The sequence below is a fragment of the Notothenia rossii genome (assembly GCF_949606895.1).
Source record: "Notothenia rossii genome assembly, chromosome: 9".
NCBI lineage: Eukaryota > Metazoa > Chordata > Actinopteri > Perciformes > Nototheniidae > Notothenia > Notothenia rossii.
In genome coordinates this window covers 25,228,284-25,241,894 of record NC_136907.1, presented here as the reverse complement: position 1 = coordinate 25,241,894, position 13,611 = coordinate 25,228,284, and positions in this window count along the sequence as shown.

Genomic DNA, 13,611 nt, shown 5'->3' with positions numbered 1-13,611 from the left:
CCGTCGAGGCAAGCACTGTAATTCTCTCCGGTTTGCCACCAGCAGATGACAAACACCCACCTCTCCGCCTCTTCCAGGGAACGAGGGGACCGTGTGGCAGAGTTTCAGTAAGCTTTTTTTTCACCAGACAACATGTCCGTTAAAGTTGAAATCTTCCGGACAAAATTAGAAAAGTGCCAGTCAAAGGTCTTCTTTGTTATTTATTGAGCTTTCAAACAAATGCATAATGAATCTATATAATCATATAAGAATAAAACACGGAGGACGGAGACCTCTTTTTCTCCCCCTCTTCTAAGAGCCCAGCAGTTGATCTCAAAGCACGCTCCCCTCTCCTGCAGGGGGGCGTGGTCAGCTGAAGCTCATTTGCACTAAAGCTACGTCACAGAATCAGCCCCTGCAAAAACAGGGCTGGAAAGAGCAAATAGAGCGAAATGAGGCATGGCTAAAATGCAGGATCTGTTTGGTATTTTGAAAAATAAACTATATTTATATACTTTATATAGGCATGGCCCTACACTATATTGTTCAAATATAGCATGATAGGTCCACTTTAAGCTCTAACATAAAAGTGGCGTTGAAAAAAAAGTACAATATTTGCCTACAAAATGTAGTTTGGTAGAAAGAAGCATGTGAAAATACTCAATTGAAGCAGTGCTTGAATACCTTTACTTAGATACTTAGAGTATAGATACCACTAGTTTTTTGTATTTATTTTCTCATCTTACCTTTCTTTGTCCCACCTTTGCACATCTAATCACCTGCCCTGAATCACCTCATTCCCCTCACTTGAGCTTCTCCACCCATCTCAACACCTGCACTTCATCCTCTCATCTGATCAGTTTCTATTTAAGTCCTGGTTTTCAGTTCAGTGTCTGTTTGTTCCTTGGTTGTGTTCTGTCGTGTTCAATGTTGCTGTACCTGCACCAAATCTTTAATTCGAAGTTCCTCTCGTGGCTTCCTTCCTTGTTTTTCCATCAAGCCACTAGACGCCTTAAACAGACAGTTCTAACTTGTTTCTTTCCTTAAATTACTCACAGTTTGAAGTGTGGCTTGGCCTCCGATGGTTTAGAAGATGTTGCGATGTGTTTGCTCAAAACAAAATAACAAACTTTTGCACATGCAACTAAGAAAAATAGTCCTTTACAATTTTCAAAAGAAATAGGCAAAACTCAAATAAAACAACAAACAACTTAGGTATTCTTTCTTTCTTGATAATGCTTATAACTTCACAACTTAAAGGGTACTTGTACAGTTTGTATGTACGTGTACGGTACGAGTACGGTTAAAAACTGTTCCTCAGTGGGGTCTCAACAGGTTGCCCATCACAGTGGCTTTAGCACAGGCGGCGTGGGAACTGTAGTCTTTTATAGTGCGTTGACTACAGACGTCACAATTAGGTGGCCTTTTCTTATAAAATCGAAATACTGGCTCTAACAGTTCCTGTTGCCTTCAGTCTCCCACATTTGGGTCCAATTGCTTTACTCTTTATGACTACATTTACAAATCCTAAAAACATGTGGTTGGTAGTGATGGTGAGATGAAGCCTTATGAAGCTTTGAAGCTTTCCAGCCAATTGCTTCGCAAAAGGGTTCATCTCATGATGCTTCATTTGAACACAAACCCCCTGTTGGTCAAAGAGTGTAAAGCAGGCAGATATTAAATCCCAACAGCGTGATCTTTCTCATACCGAGTGCCCAACGAGTAAAGCCTTAGAATAACTCTAAACCATGAACATTAAATCATATTTTCATGTTCTCAATTTGTATCAATATTATATATATATTACTGTTGAATTATTGTGATTGAAAATCCAAAAAGAAGCTGGTAAACAAGAGGGATTATTATTCCTAAATAATATTCGTGAATTTAACCATGTTATAGCCTCAGAAAGGCTAAACAACATCAAAGAATACATTTATAAACTCTTTTTTACATTATTACATTTAGCCTGCATTATTACATTTAGCCTGCATTATTACATTTAGCCTGCAGTTGAAAGTCTACTGTCTTCCAGCTTAGGTAGATTCAGCATGTGGGCTGTGGACATGCTGAATCTACCTGAACACGCTGTGCTGTTACTTCACACTTAATGTATTTTGTCTTAGTCGATTCTCTGCCAATCAACACGTTCCTTTATTTCTATTTCTCACTTGTCGTCTCCCTTCTGTTTGTAGAATGCTTAAATGGGGATGTGTAATTTGGTGATAAACTTTTATGTGTTCGGTCTATCTTGTCCGCTGCGCTTCGAGTCGCTGTTTGTACTGTTTAGACCTATAATATATTGATGAAAAAACATTTAAAATATTTCTATAAATGGCACAAAAGTGAACCAGGTGGTGGCACAAGATGAAAAGAGATTAAGAGAGATCACCAAAGTCAGTAGGATTCATCCTCTGCAAACAGGTCCTAACCAGACCAAAGGACATTGTAAATCTCAAAAAAGTATTAAAGTCGGTTGTGAGAAAAGAACAAGGAAAAACTGTTTTGTCATAATACTTAATTCACTTTGCATTTGGAGGAGGTGAGGTTTTGGTACATCATGAACTACAATACAATTCACATACTCACATTTATGCGGGTACACTTTATGAACCTCAAAATATAGGGTTATTGTCTACCAGCTGTCCCTGGGGACCTCCGTGCTGCCGACACCGCCGCTGTTGACTGGCAAAGGCACAGAGTTTCAGAGAGCCCGGGATGAGAGCGGGCAGGTGTCACATCTGTGAAGGGAACGAGAACAAAAAACACTGACACATCACCGACAGTATGATAATACGTTTCAAAACACAATATTTACTCTGAGTGCTTTCTGTGACATGTAGAACTTTTTTTAAATACAAATCTTTAAAGAGCAACTTCCAGGTTAAAGACACCTGTGAATAAATGTGTAGGAAAATGATGAATACACTAGATTTTCAAAAAAATATACAGAAATATACACTACAGTGACATCTGGCGTCGTTTTTGTAAGACATTTTCACTTCCGAATAAAAAAGCCTCGGCACGTGAACTCCCGCGTGTGACGTAACATGGGGGAAACAAGGGGAGGAGCGGCCGGTGTAACGTATTAATAAACATGGATCTCAATGCTAGTTTCGACACAGAAGACACAGAAGAAGTTGAACATGAATATTAAAATGCATATAACGGACCACAACCTTATAATTATGAGCCTGCTCGTCGTCCAAGAGACCAGGAGCAGCCAAGGATTAGAAGAAATAACGGCCATCGGAGAGAAATTGAGCTGTGGTGTGAGGAGAACCAGTGGAGAACTGGGCAGCTATCTTGGTGAGTGACCGGCATTAGCTACAGAATGTTAGCTAACGTCACATCACAACATTGTGAAGTTAGCTATCATATATCAGGCTATAACTAAAGTAGCATTGATAATATAGTAACGTTACTGGCAGGACTGTTGATACTGATCCATAACAGAAACTAATGCGCAAGTATCAGCCGTATCTCGCGTTACCTAATGCAACTCCACACTACGGTGCTGTGTACCGGAGGGGAGACGCGAGATACGGCTGATACTTGACGGTCTGGCGGAGAAAGGTTGTGGAGCCTCCGTTGATATGCCGTTGTAAATGGCTTGATGGAAAGCAGGTGTGTAGTCGGGGAGGGTCCACAGCTGATTGCAGCAGGTGAGTGGAGGTTGAGCCGGGAGCCAGGAGTGACAGCCACCACGCACACACAAACAACACAGACAGGGGGAAACAAACAAACACAAAGGAGACGGCTGGAGCAGTACAGCCACCACAGAGTTACCTAATGCAACTCCACACTACGTCTTACGGTGCCGTGTACCGGAGGGGAGAGTGAGAGAGCAGCGAAGGGGGGGAGAGAGGGATGTAATACGGTTTCCTGATAAAGCTGTGGAGAGGCGGATGCACAACGCACCCAGGAAAGAACGCTAGCTCCGGTCCTTTTTACTGTGGACTCGATGTCCTGACAGGCTGGTATTTGTGCAACCTGCACAAACACAATACTGCACCATGATTACAAATGGTGAAATACAATGTAAAAATACCAGCTCACTAAAACACAACCGCTCAACTCAACGCAACTACTAGCTATACACGCGGTCAGAGAGCAGAGATGTTTACCCTTTGTGATGTAATATGACGCGTTTGACGTATGACCTTAAAAAAAAACCGTTTTTAAGATCAGAGCTCAAAATTGCTCCTTTCCCTCTGAATTCCTGCCCTTATGTCTCGTAAAACATATCAAATCCTACATTCACTTTTTTAATTGTAATCTTCAAGCAAGTTTAAGCATAAATGTAGAAAAAAAAAAAACCTGCAAGATGCTCTTTAAGAATACAAAAACGGCCATAAACAGAGCTATTGAAGCTACAAGGACGGTAAAGTCACGCAACGCCACTGATGGCTCGATGCAAGGATAACACTTTTTACATCTTTCAGGCAGTGGCGGCTGGTGGAAATTATTTTAGATGGGGCTATTGTAATGGTGAATAAACCACACGGGGAACATTTTGAGAAATGACCCCTTAAATTATGACTTCTGGTGATGTTAGCGATATGATAAGACTGATCAATACCTCCATAATCTTCAGTGTGGTTAGCTATGAATCTTCCAAAACTTCCAAATACCTTGTTCTGGACATTTCTACAGTAAACTGTGCAACAGTACAGTAGGCCCACACAAACTGCAGAACACCGGTTCTTTGGGAAAGGCTGCCTGACAAACGTAAACATTCAGCCACGTGACTCGCAAACTCTCGCAAGAGTTATACACAAGATGGATCCTTTCTAGCCATAACCAACTCACAGACTGCACCGGGCGCTGAAATTGCCGCCCTTTGAGCATCAGATCTGACGACACTGATTGGCTGCTATGGGTCGGCCGCCACTGCTTTCGGGCATTCCATTGGGATTTGTGTTAAGGAAGGACACAAATCATCAAATGAATGGATATCCAAGGTGTGTGCAACAGAGTACAGCTGTACTCGTGGCATTTCTTGTTTGGTGTAATGAGGTTGGAAAGTGAGATCTGGTTCCTTGATAATAACATACTATAATTTTTGACCTTTTTTCTCAAAAATGTTTGACTTCATTTTCCAAATAGAGTTTTTTCTCGTAAATGTACTGTGCCATCTTAGAATATAACTCACATCTCATCGCTTGACCAATTTATTATATTTTGACCTAAAATCACCCGAATATGCTGTGATTCAAAACAGATAAATGTTATGACAAGTCTTCTTAAATTAATGTTTGTTCACTTGCTCCTGATATTTGTCATAGTTAAATACAGTATCAAGACTTTGACTAAAAAAGTTTCTGTTCAAATGATATTTACTATAATGTGCTCAGTTTGGTTGTAAAGTATTCTGATGATTACCTAAAATTGGTAGCATGACAAAAAGTAAATAGGTTTAAAATATATAATGATGACCTTAATACATTTGGTTTGCTTAAAGGTAGCTAGGTAGGTAGGTTTGAGAAACCGGCTCGAGATACACTTTTTGTTATATTCCATGGAATGCTCTTAACATCCCAATAGCAATGAATATCTTAAGTGCTTTGACAAAAAATCCATAAAAAAATGTCATCTGTGGAAGCCGTAGTAGCCTACTTTAAAAAGCACGACCAATCATTTTAGCCGGCCCGACTAAAATAACTGGATGGCCTACCTGCCTGTCAGCCTTCCATCTGTGCACAAACTTGTCTCGTGCCTTCATTGGTCATGTGCGCGTTCGTGTGTGTTGGAGGAGGGGCTCTTTAAGGAAGTGGCAGATGTATTTTCAAATCCTAGCGCACTCGAGCTGGTTTCTCCAAAATTACCTGCCCCACCTTTAACTAGTAGTTAAACAGCACACAAACAACATATGATGATTTGAAACTATGAATTACAGTATGTAACCACATGTATAGGCTTCTGTGTAGAATAGGTATATTTATTTTCTGGTTTTGTCTAGGATCCTGTGATAACATCTTTGTCTTTTTTTCCTTTAACACTTCATCGCATATTTGTCTGTTTATAAATCACAGTTGTTAAGGAACAATGAACTGTTTGTTGATATCATGCGTGAAAACATTATTCCCTACATTTCGTGCAGAGAAAACAACACAAATCCCAACTCTGCCAAAAACAATACATGAATTAATGAAATATTGAATGAAAACATTTGGCATACTGTTTCTTTCGCAGACTAGAAAAACTTCCAAATAACAAAACAGAAGTTGAACTTTCTTACAAAATGAGAATTCATTATCAGCAATGCCGTGCTACATCCTAATTCTAAACCATTCTCCTGCTCTATTGTTTAATGGATTATACCAACATTTAACTTGATACAGTAAATGGTATCATGATACAGTAAATGGTATCATTGTCTTATGCATCACTCTCTGAGATAATATGACAGTCTTCTAAAAGCCTAGTGCCCAGCAAGGGTGACTGAAAAAGTGATGCACTATGAAGGAGGCCCCGGGTCAAATCTTGAATTGTCGAATGGCTGATTGAAGAAGTATGGTAGAGCTGTTAAAGCTGTATTGCAATGCGTCTGTCCAAAGGCTGAATTGACTGAGCTGATTGCTAGCTGTGGGCAGTAGCAACGCTAGCACACGATTAGCTGCTGCTAGGCACTGCTGCTCCCAGGTTTTGCTGCATCACACATTTTCCTGCCAACCTGTTTATGGTACCACCTGGTTTTCTTGTCTAAAGGTGTGACAGGCTACAAACTAGATTGATACAACAAATGTAGTTAGAGCATAAGCGACCACACACAGTTTTGTAATACTGACAATAGAAAAACCACAGTATTTCACTGAATGTATTTCAATACAACCTAAAAAGAGTCTTGAATAATGCTGTTCCCAGAGTACCTGAATATCCTGAATATACTTTCTTTCTTCCGTTATTAGGTCAGAAAGTATGTAAATTATTCCTCAGATTCTGCCCTTTTGTTTTTACATAGAACATAGTTCTGGATATTAGACTGTTTATATATTCTCTTTCATGATGTTGTGTAAGAGAATGCATTGATCACAGTTAATGGGGGAGACCCTCCTTATGTATGGCATACGATGCTGGTGCAAGAACAACACTGTGCTATTTATCTTTTCTTCTTCTTTGTGTCTTTGGGTAAGCAATTAAAAAAAACTGGGTCACTGATTATTGAACTTGTGCTTTCACACAGCAGCACATTTGGTATCATCCAATATTGGATCAGTCCTTTGATGGCTCACCGTGGAGCAGGCTTCACGCTTTTTGATGAAAGGAATAAGGTGAGGAAAGCAAGTGATTCTCTGTTTATTGTTCCCCTGATCCTCTAACAAATTGTATGAAAATGTTTAAAAGGAACAGGTGTGTGTGGCCTATTGACCCATAAACAGTATCAGCAAGCAGACTGTATTATCAAAAAGGTATATATTCATCGATTTTGTCAAGCTGAAGAAGGGTTTTGATTGGCATGCAGAGCTGACAGAAAAGCCATTTAATCAAAAAGTCTCATCTAAAGAGAGCCCAGGAGAAAAAACCTTACTTTGTGTACTCCCACCATGCAAAACCAATCTGAGTGATTACTCCTATAATCTCACCCACAAGCCACACCAGCATGAAATAAATAACACATGGGCCACAGCAGTGACTGGAATTGGAGATGACTGACAGCCAGTGGGACCTGTAAAACATCCCAAGGCAACATGATTACCGCCTCCATCAGTACATGGGCTGTCACCGTTATTGAGAGACTGTCAGGCTCATTCTTGGTGCCATCCAAATCAAATGTAAGCATCAGTCATGTAGAGCTGCTGGGGGCATCAAACATCCTCTCTTATTGGCCCATTAACCTTGTTGTTTGATGTTCAATAATGATGATCTCAAGGGGACACACCAACTAGTTCCAGTTCACTGCCATGACGTTAGCATTTGTGTTCTCTCAATCGTCAATCCAGACCCATAGATCTGATCCGAGATGGTTCCAATAATTACCTCATCCACTCATAGTGTAAAAGACTGACATAACAACCCGCCTACCATTTATAAAAATGTTACAAGGGTCAAGAATGTCCCCCAGGCCATGTTGAAACAACTGCAAACAAATGACATAGCTAAACTGGGGCCTTTTGCGTGGATGTCGAGAGGCTGCTGCATGCCGTGAACCTTATGAGGATATTCAGACTCTAGCAATAGACAACTTTTGTTCTTCCTTTTAGGAACGGCCTTCCTGCTCGTTCAACTCGTATGGTGCTCACAATGAAAAATCACTAAAAAAATTAACTAGACTGAATGAGATGACACAGACTGTACCAGTGACACCTTTTGCTCTTTATACAACTACTACAGCAGGTAGTAATGATTTAGATTGATGTATTTTTACCAATGCTGTTCTATAAGCAGTCGATCACAGGGCTTGCTCCCGCTTGATCTACCGCTCTACCAGGTGATTCTGCATGGTAACCATAGCCTAAAGTAAACACAGTAAATATGACACCCAAATACTGAGGATTGTCTTCTTTGTCTCTTGGCATCATACTATTTCGAAAAACAAAGCAGCCATGAACGTAGTTCATAAAACATGTCTTGCACTTTATGTTATATATTCATTTGTAAAGTTTGTAAATAAGTAGTACATTTTCCATTGCACTCTTTGACCTTCTTTTGGTATATCAGAACTCAAGTACTGTATAGAATTGATCATACTAGCAGAGGATAATGTATGCTGGGCAAAGGATTTATTGATGTTTCTACCAAAGAAAAATAGTTGCCTTAACAATTTGCACTTTACGGTTCAAATAAAATTCATACAATGCAATTTAATACAAAAAATCCCATACAATGTGAATTGTATGCAAGGAAGAGCTCTAGTACATCTGCAGATATCCAGATGCAGTTATCGGAAGTACATTTTAAAAGTGGAGCGGTCTATCTCTACTAATAGCCAGACATAGACAGATAGATGTTTCACCATATACTAAAAATCTTCAAGATAAAAGCATTTTCCCTAGATGTCTAGAGTCCGGGCAGCTCCTTTGCTGTTATCCAAACAAACAAGAGCTTACATCCCTCCTCAGCTTCCTGTCTCACAGCCCTGTTTCCTTGGCAACCATGTCAGATGAATTGAGAGGGGGACTGGCGCCCTCCAGAGAGCCAATCCTCTCTTATCCAAAGTTTGTCTCACTTCAGGTCATGTGATACCTGTTTCCATGACAACCAGGTTGGAGGGCAGTCTGGATATCTCTTTGATCAAGGAAAAATACCCCACATGCCAGCAAGCAACCTTGAAATCAAGGGAGGGATGCATATATGCAATGGCAAATTATTTGAATGTAATAAGCTCATGTCTAAAAAATTACTTTGTTTTGTTCTAGCACTTGAATAGTATAATTTTAGAAACATAAATACATATTCCATATTTTAAGAAAACATACATTTTAGTAATTGAAATAAAAAAATAAATCATATTTGAGCCTTTAGTGAAGTTACATTATGTTCAGGTACATTTTCACTCATACCAAGAATGATACATTATAAAAACTCATCACGCATTAAGATGTATATCCCCGGTCATACAGAATTATGTATATCACAACAACACATAGTAGAACAATTGAGTTATACAATGTTACTGGCACATAGGTATCGGCTCATAAAAGGTTTAAAAAAGAAAAGCCCCAAATAATTCCTTCTGCTCATACAAAAGGCCTGTAAAATGACTAAAATGACTGTAAAGAGCCCTATATATCTTATTTTCAGGTTATTCACATGTTAACATGCTTCATTTGTACTTTATTGTTCTTGTACTGCCACTGCAGCAGCACCTCTTTTCACCCTCTGTCTGAAACCAGAGCCCAGTCTGCTCTGATTGGTTAGCTGGAAAATGTCCCTGTTGACGTACAATGTGTCGAGCACTAGCCAAATGAAGTGTGAGTTTTACATTGTGATGTCACCTTATTATGGAAGTAAACAAAGGAGTCCAAGAAAGTTTGGGCTCTCTGCTGGAACTGCTACCTCCGCGACCCGATCACGGATAAGCGGGAGAAGATGGATGGATGGATGGACAAAGGTGTCCAAAGGAGGGGTTTCAGGGAGAAAAAAAAATCTACCTTAAAATGGGTCCAACTTATATGATATACTGTAGACCTATACAGTCTTTTAGTCTCATTCACTGGACTTAAAAGGCGGGTAATTCACAGTGGGTTTTATGCTGTGTTCTTTTCAATTTCCTAGAGAAAGATATGTGCATATATCAAATTGAAATCGGCCAATATTTGTAGGCAAACATCCAATATGGTACTCCTCAGTGAAAAAGCAACGTGTAACCCTTGGTCTGGGCCTCTAAGGTCTCGATATTATCTTAACCTCGAGACTCCCAGAGATTCACGCAAAAGGCATGCCAAGTGTGAAGGAATACGAGGCATCTCAATGAAGAAATAATACATTTCTTTATGTCTGATACAATATTTAATCTGCATGATACAAACATTGTTGAAAAAAAGGCTTCATATTACTGGTTCCAAAAAATGTAAAATTGGCAGGTAATGTGATGCCCGCAGAATAAGTTAAAGATTGAGTAGATGCCTTTCTTGTCAGCTCGCTGCAGCATTAATCACCAGCAGAAGAGTCACAAAACAGATTATATTTTGTGAGCAGGTGGCCTTAAAGCCTTAAAGGTCTTTTGGTCTATGATAAGCATTTGGCCTTTCGAAGCCTTTGAGCTTTCACAAACAAAGAACCTTCCCAAACCTCTGGGCTGAGGTAAATGGTTGACTTTCCCAAGCCTTTTAGTCTGCACAAAGCTGTTGGAAAGCATCCATCAGATAAGAGGTTCCCATGGGCATCCTTTCAATAAAATATGTGACGGCCGACAAATTGGCTTTGGACACCTGTCGTTATATAGAAAGCCAGTCATTTCTCTGCGAAGGAGGAGTGAGAAAACACTGCTATTAGAGGTAAATTATAAAGAGTGAAGGAAACAAAAATAAGTCGCGTTAGGAATATAACACAATCCTACCTCACCCATCATGTAAACTGACTAGAGCATGTGAGTTATACACATGATGAGAACATTGCCTGACATATGAAAACAATGCCAAAGATCAATTCTTCGTAATGTCAAAAAAAGGGAATTTTATTAGCTATGATTATATTTAATCTGCACTATTTTCAACAAAGGCATATCAAGAGGATACACAGCCCTGCAGTGAATAAATTAGAACTAAAAGAGTCTAAAACTTGGGAAAAGGTGCAAAATCTAATTAAATCAAGAACACAATAAACTCCTACAAAGGACTCAAAGAAATTAGTCTCCCCTTTATACCATCCATATTTAAAGCCCAATGAACTGAGATGTTAAATTGAACTTTAGCCTGCGGCAATGCAAGATTAGGTCTGATGTTTGGCCTATGCCTCTGGCCAATTTGTCAAGCAGTGTGCCTGAACTGCGAGATAAAATGACCGCTAATTTGCTGCAGTCTCACTTGTTGATAGGACTGCATTTTTATGAATGAACTAAGAGCGAGGATTCCATAAAAAATGTAATACTAATTTAGAAACACGTGATATTTCAATTACATGAAATGCCAAAAAGTTAATATTTGAATGGCATTAATGGAATAATATTTGATTTAATTTCATATCACACATCTGGTTTCAGTAAGGAAGGAAATTCATAAGGAAACATACTGGAGAATAATCCGTTGAAGTGTTTGTAAGTGCTCTCTGGCAAAGACACGCTTCCACAAAGCCTGTATTATATACAGTGGGGCAAAAAAGTATTTAGTCAGCCACCAATTGTGCAAGTTCTCCCACTTAAAAAGATGAGAGAGGCCTGTAATTTTCATCCTAGTTATACCTCAACTATGAGAGACAAAATGAGAAAAAAAGATCCACAAAATCACATTAGTCAAAACCAGTCAGTATCTGGTGTGAGGGTTAGGATTAGGGTTAGGGTTAGGGTAATGTTGTGAATCGAGTGGCCTGTGTTCATCGTCCATAACATACGCCTGCCCATACCATAACCCCACTACCACTCACAACAATACCCTAACGGTTAGGGTTAGGGTTAGGGTTAGGGCCTAACCCTAACCCTATTCCTAACCCTCACACCAGATACTGACTGGTTTTCGGACCCTCCCAGACCCCCCCAATAAAGCAAAAATGCACGTTTCAGAGTGGCATTTTATTGTGGCCAGCCTAAGGCACACTTGTGCAATAATCATGCTGTCTAATCAGCATCTTGATATGCCACACCTGTGAGGTGGGATGGATTATCTCGGCAAAGGAGAAGTGCTCACTATCACAGATCTTTTCAGATTTGTGAACAATATTTGAGAGAAATGGTTATTTTGTGTATATAGAAAATGTTTTAGATCTTTGAGTTCATCTCATGAAAAATGGGAGCAAAAACAAAAGTGTTGCGTTTATATTTTTGTTCAGTGTAAGTATTTGATCAATAACAAAAGTTCATCTCAATACTTTGTTATATACCCTTTGTTGGCAATGACAGAGGTCAAACGTTTTCTGTAAGTCTTGACAAGGTTTTCACACACTGTTGCTGGTATTTTGGCCCATTCCTCCATGTAGATCTCCTCTAGAGCAGTGATGTTTTGGGGCTGTCGGTGGGCAACACGGACTTTCAACTCCCTCCAAAGATTTTCTATGGGGTTGAGATCTGGAGACTGGCTAGGCCACTCCAGGACCTTGAAATGCTTCTTACGAAGCCACTCCTTCGTTGCCCGGGCGGTGTGTTTGGGATCATTGTCATGCTGAAAGACCCAGCTACGTTTCATCTTCAATGCCCTTGCTGATGGAAGGAGGTTGTCACTCAAAATCTCACGATACATGTCCTCATTCATTCTTTCCTTTACACGGATCAGTCGTACTGGTCCCTTTGCAGAAAAACAGCCCCAAAGCATGATGTTTCCACCCCCATGTTTCACAGTAGGTATGGTGTTCTTTGGTTGCAACTCAGCATTCTTTCTCCTCCAAACACGTCGAGTTGAGTTTTTACCAAAAAGTTATATTTTGGTTTCATCTGACCATATGACATTCTCCCAATCCTCTTGTGGATCATCTAAATGCTCGCTCGCAAACTTCAGATGGGCCTGGACATGTACTGGCTTAAGCAGGGGGACACGTCTGGCACTGCAGGATTGGAGTCCCTGGCGGCGTAGTGTGTTACTGATGGTAGCCTTTGTTACTTTGGTCCCAGCTCTCTGCAGGTCATTGACTAGGTCCCCCCGTGTGGTTCTTGGATATTTTGCTCACGGTTCTTGTGATCATTTTGACCCCACGGGGTGAGATCTTGCGTGGAGCCCCAGATCGAGGGAGATTATCAGTGGTCTTGTATGTCTTCCATTTTCTAATGATTGCTCCCACAGTTGATTTCTTCACACCAAGCTGCTTACCTAATGCAGATTCAGTCTTCCAAGCCTGGTGCAGGTCTACAATTGTGTTTCTGGAGTCCTTTGACAGCTCTTTGGTCTTGGCCATAGTGGAGTATGGAGTGTGACTGTTTGAGGTTGTGGACAGGTGTCTTTTATACTGATAACGAGTTCAAACAGGTGCCATTAATACAGTTAACAATTGGAGGACAGATGAGGCTCTTAAAGAAGAAGTTACAGGTCTGTGAGAGCCAGAAAT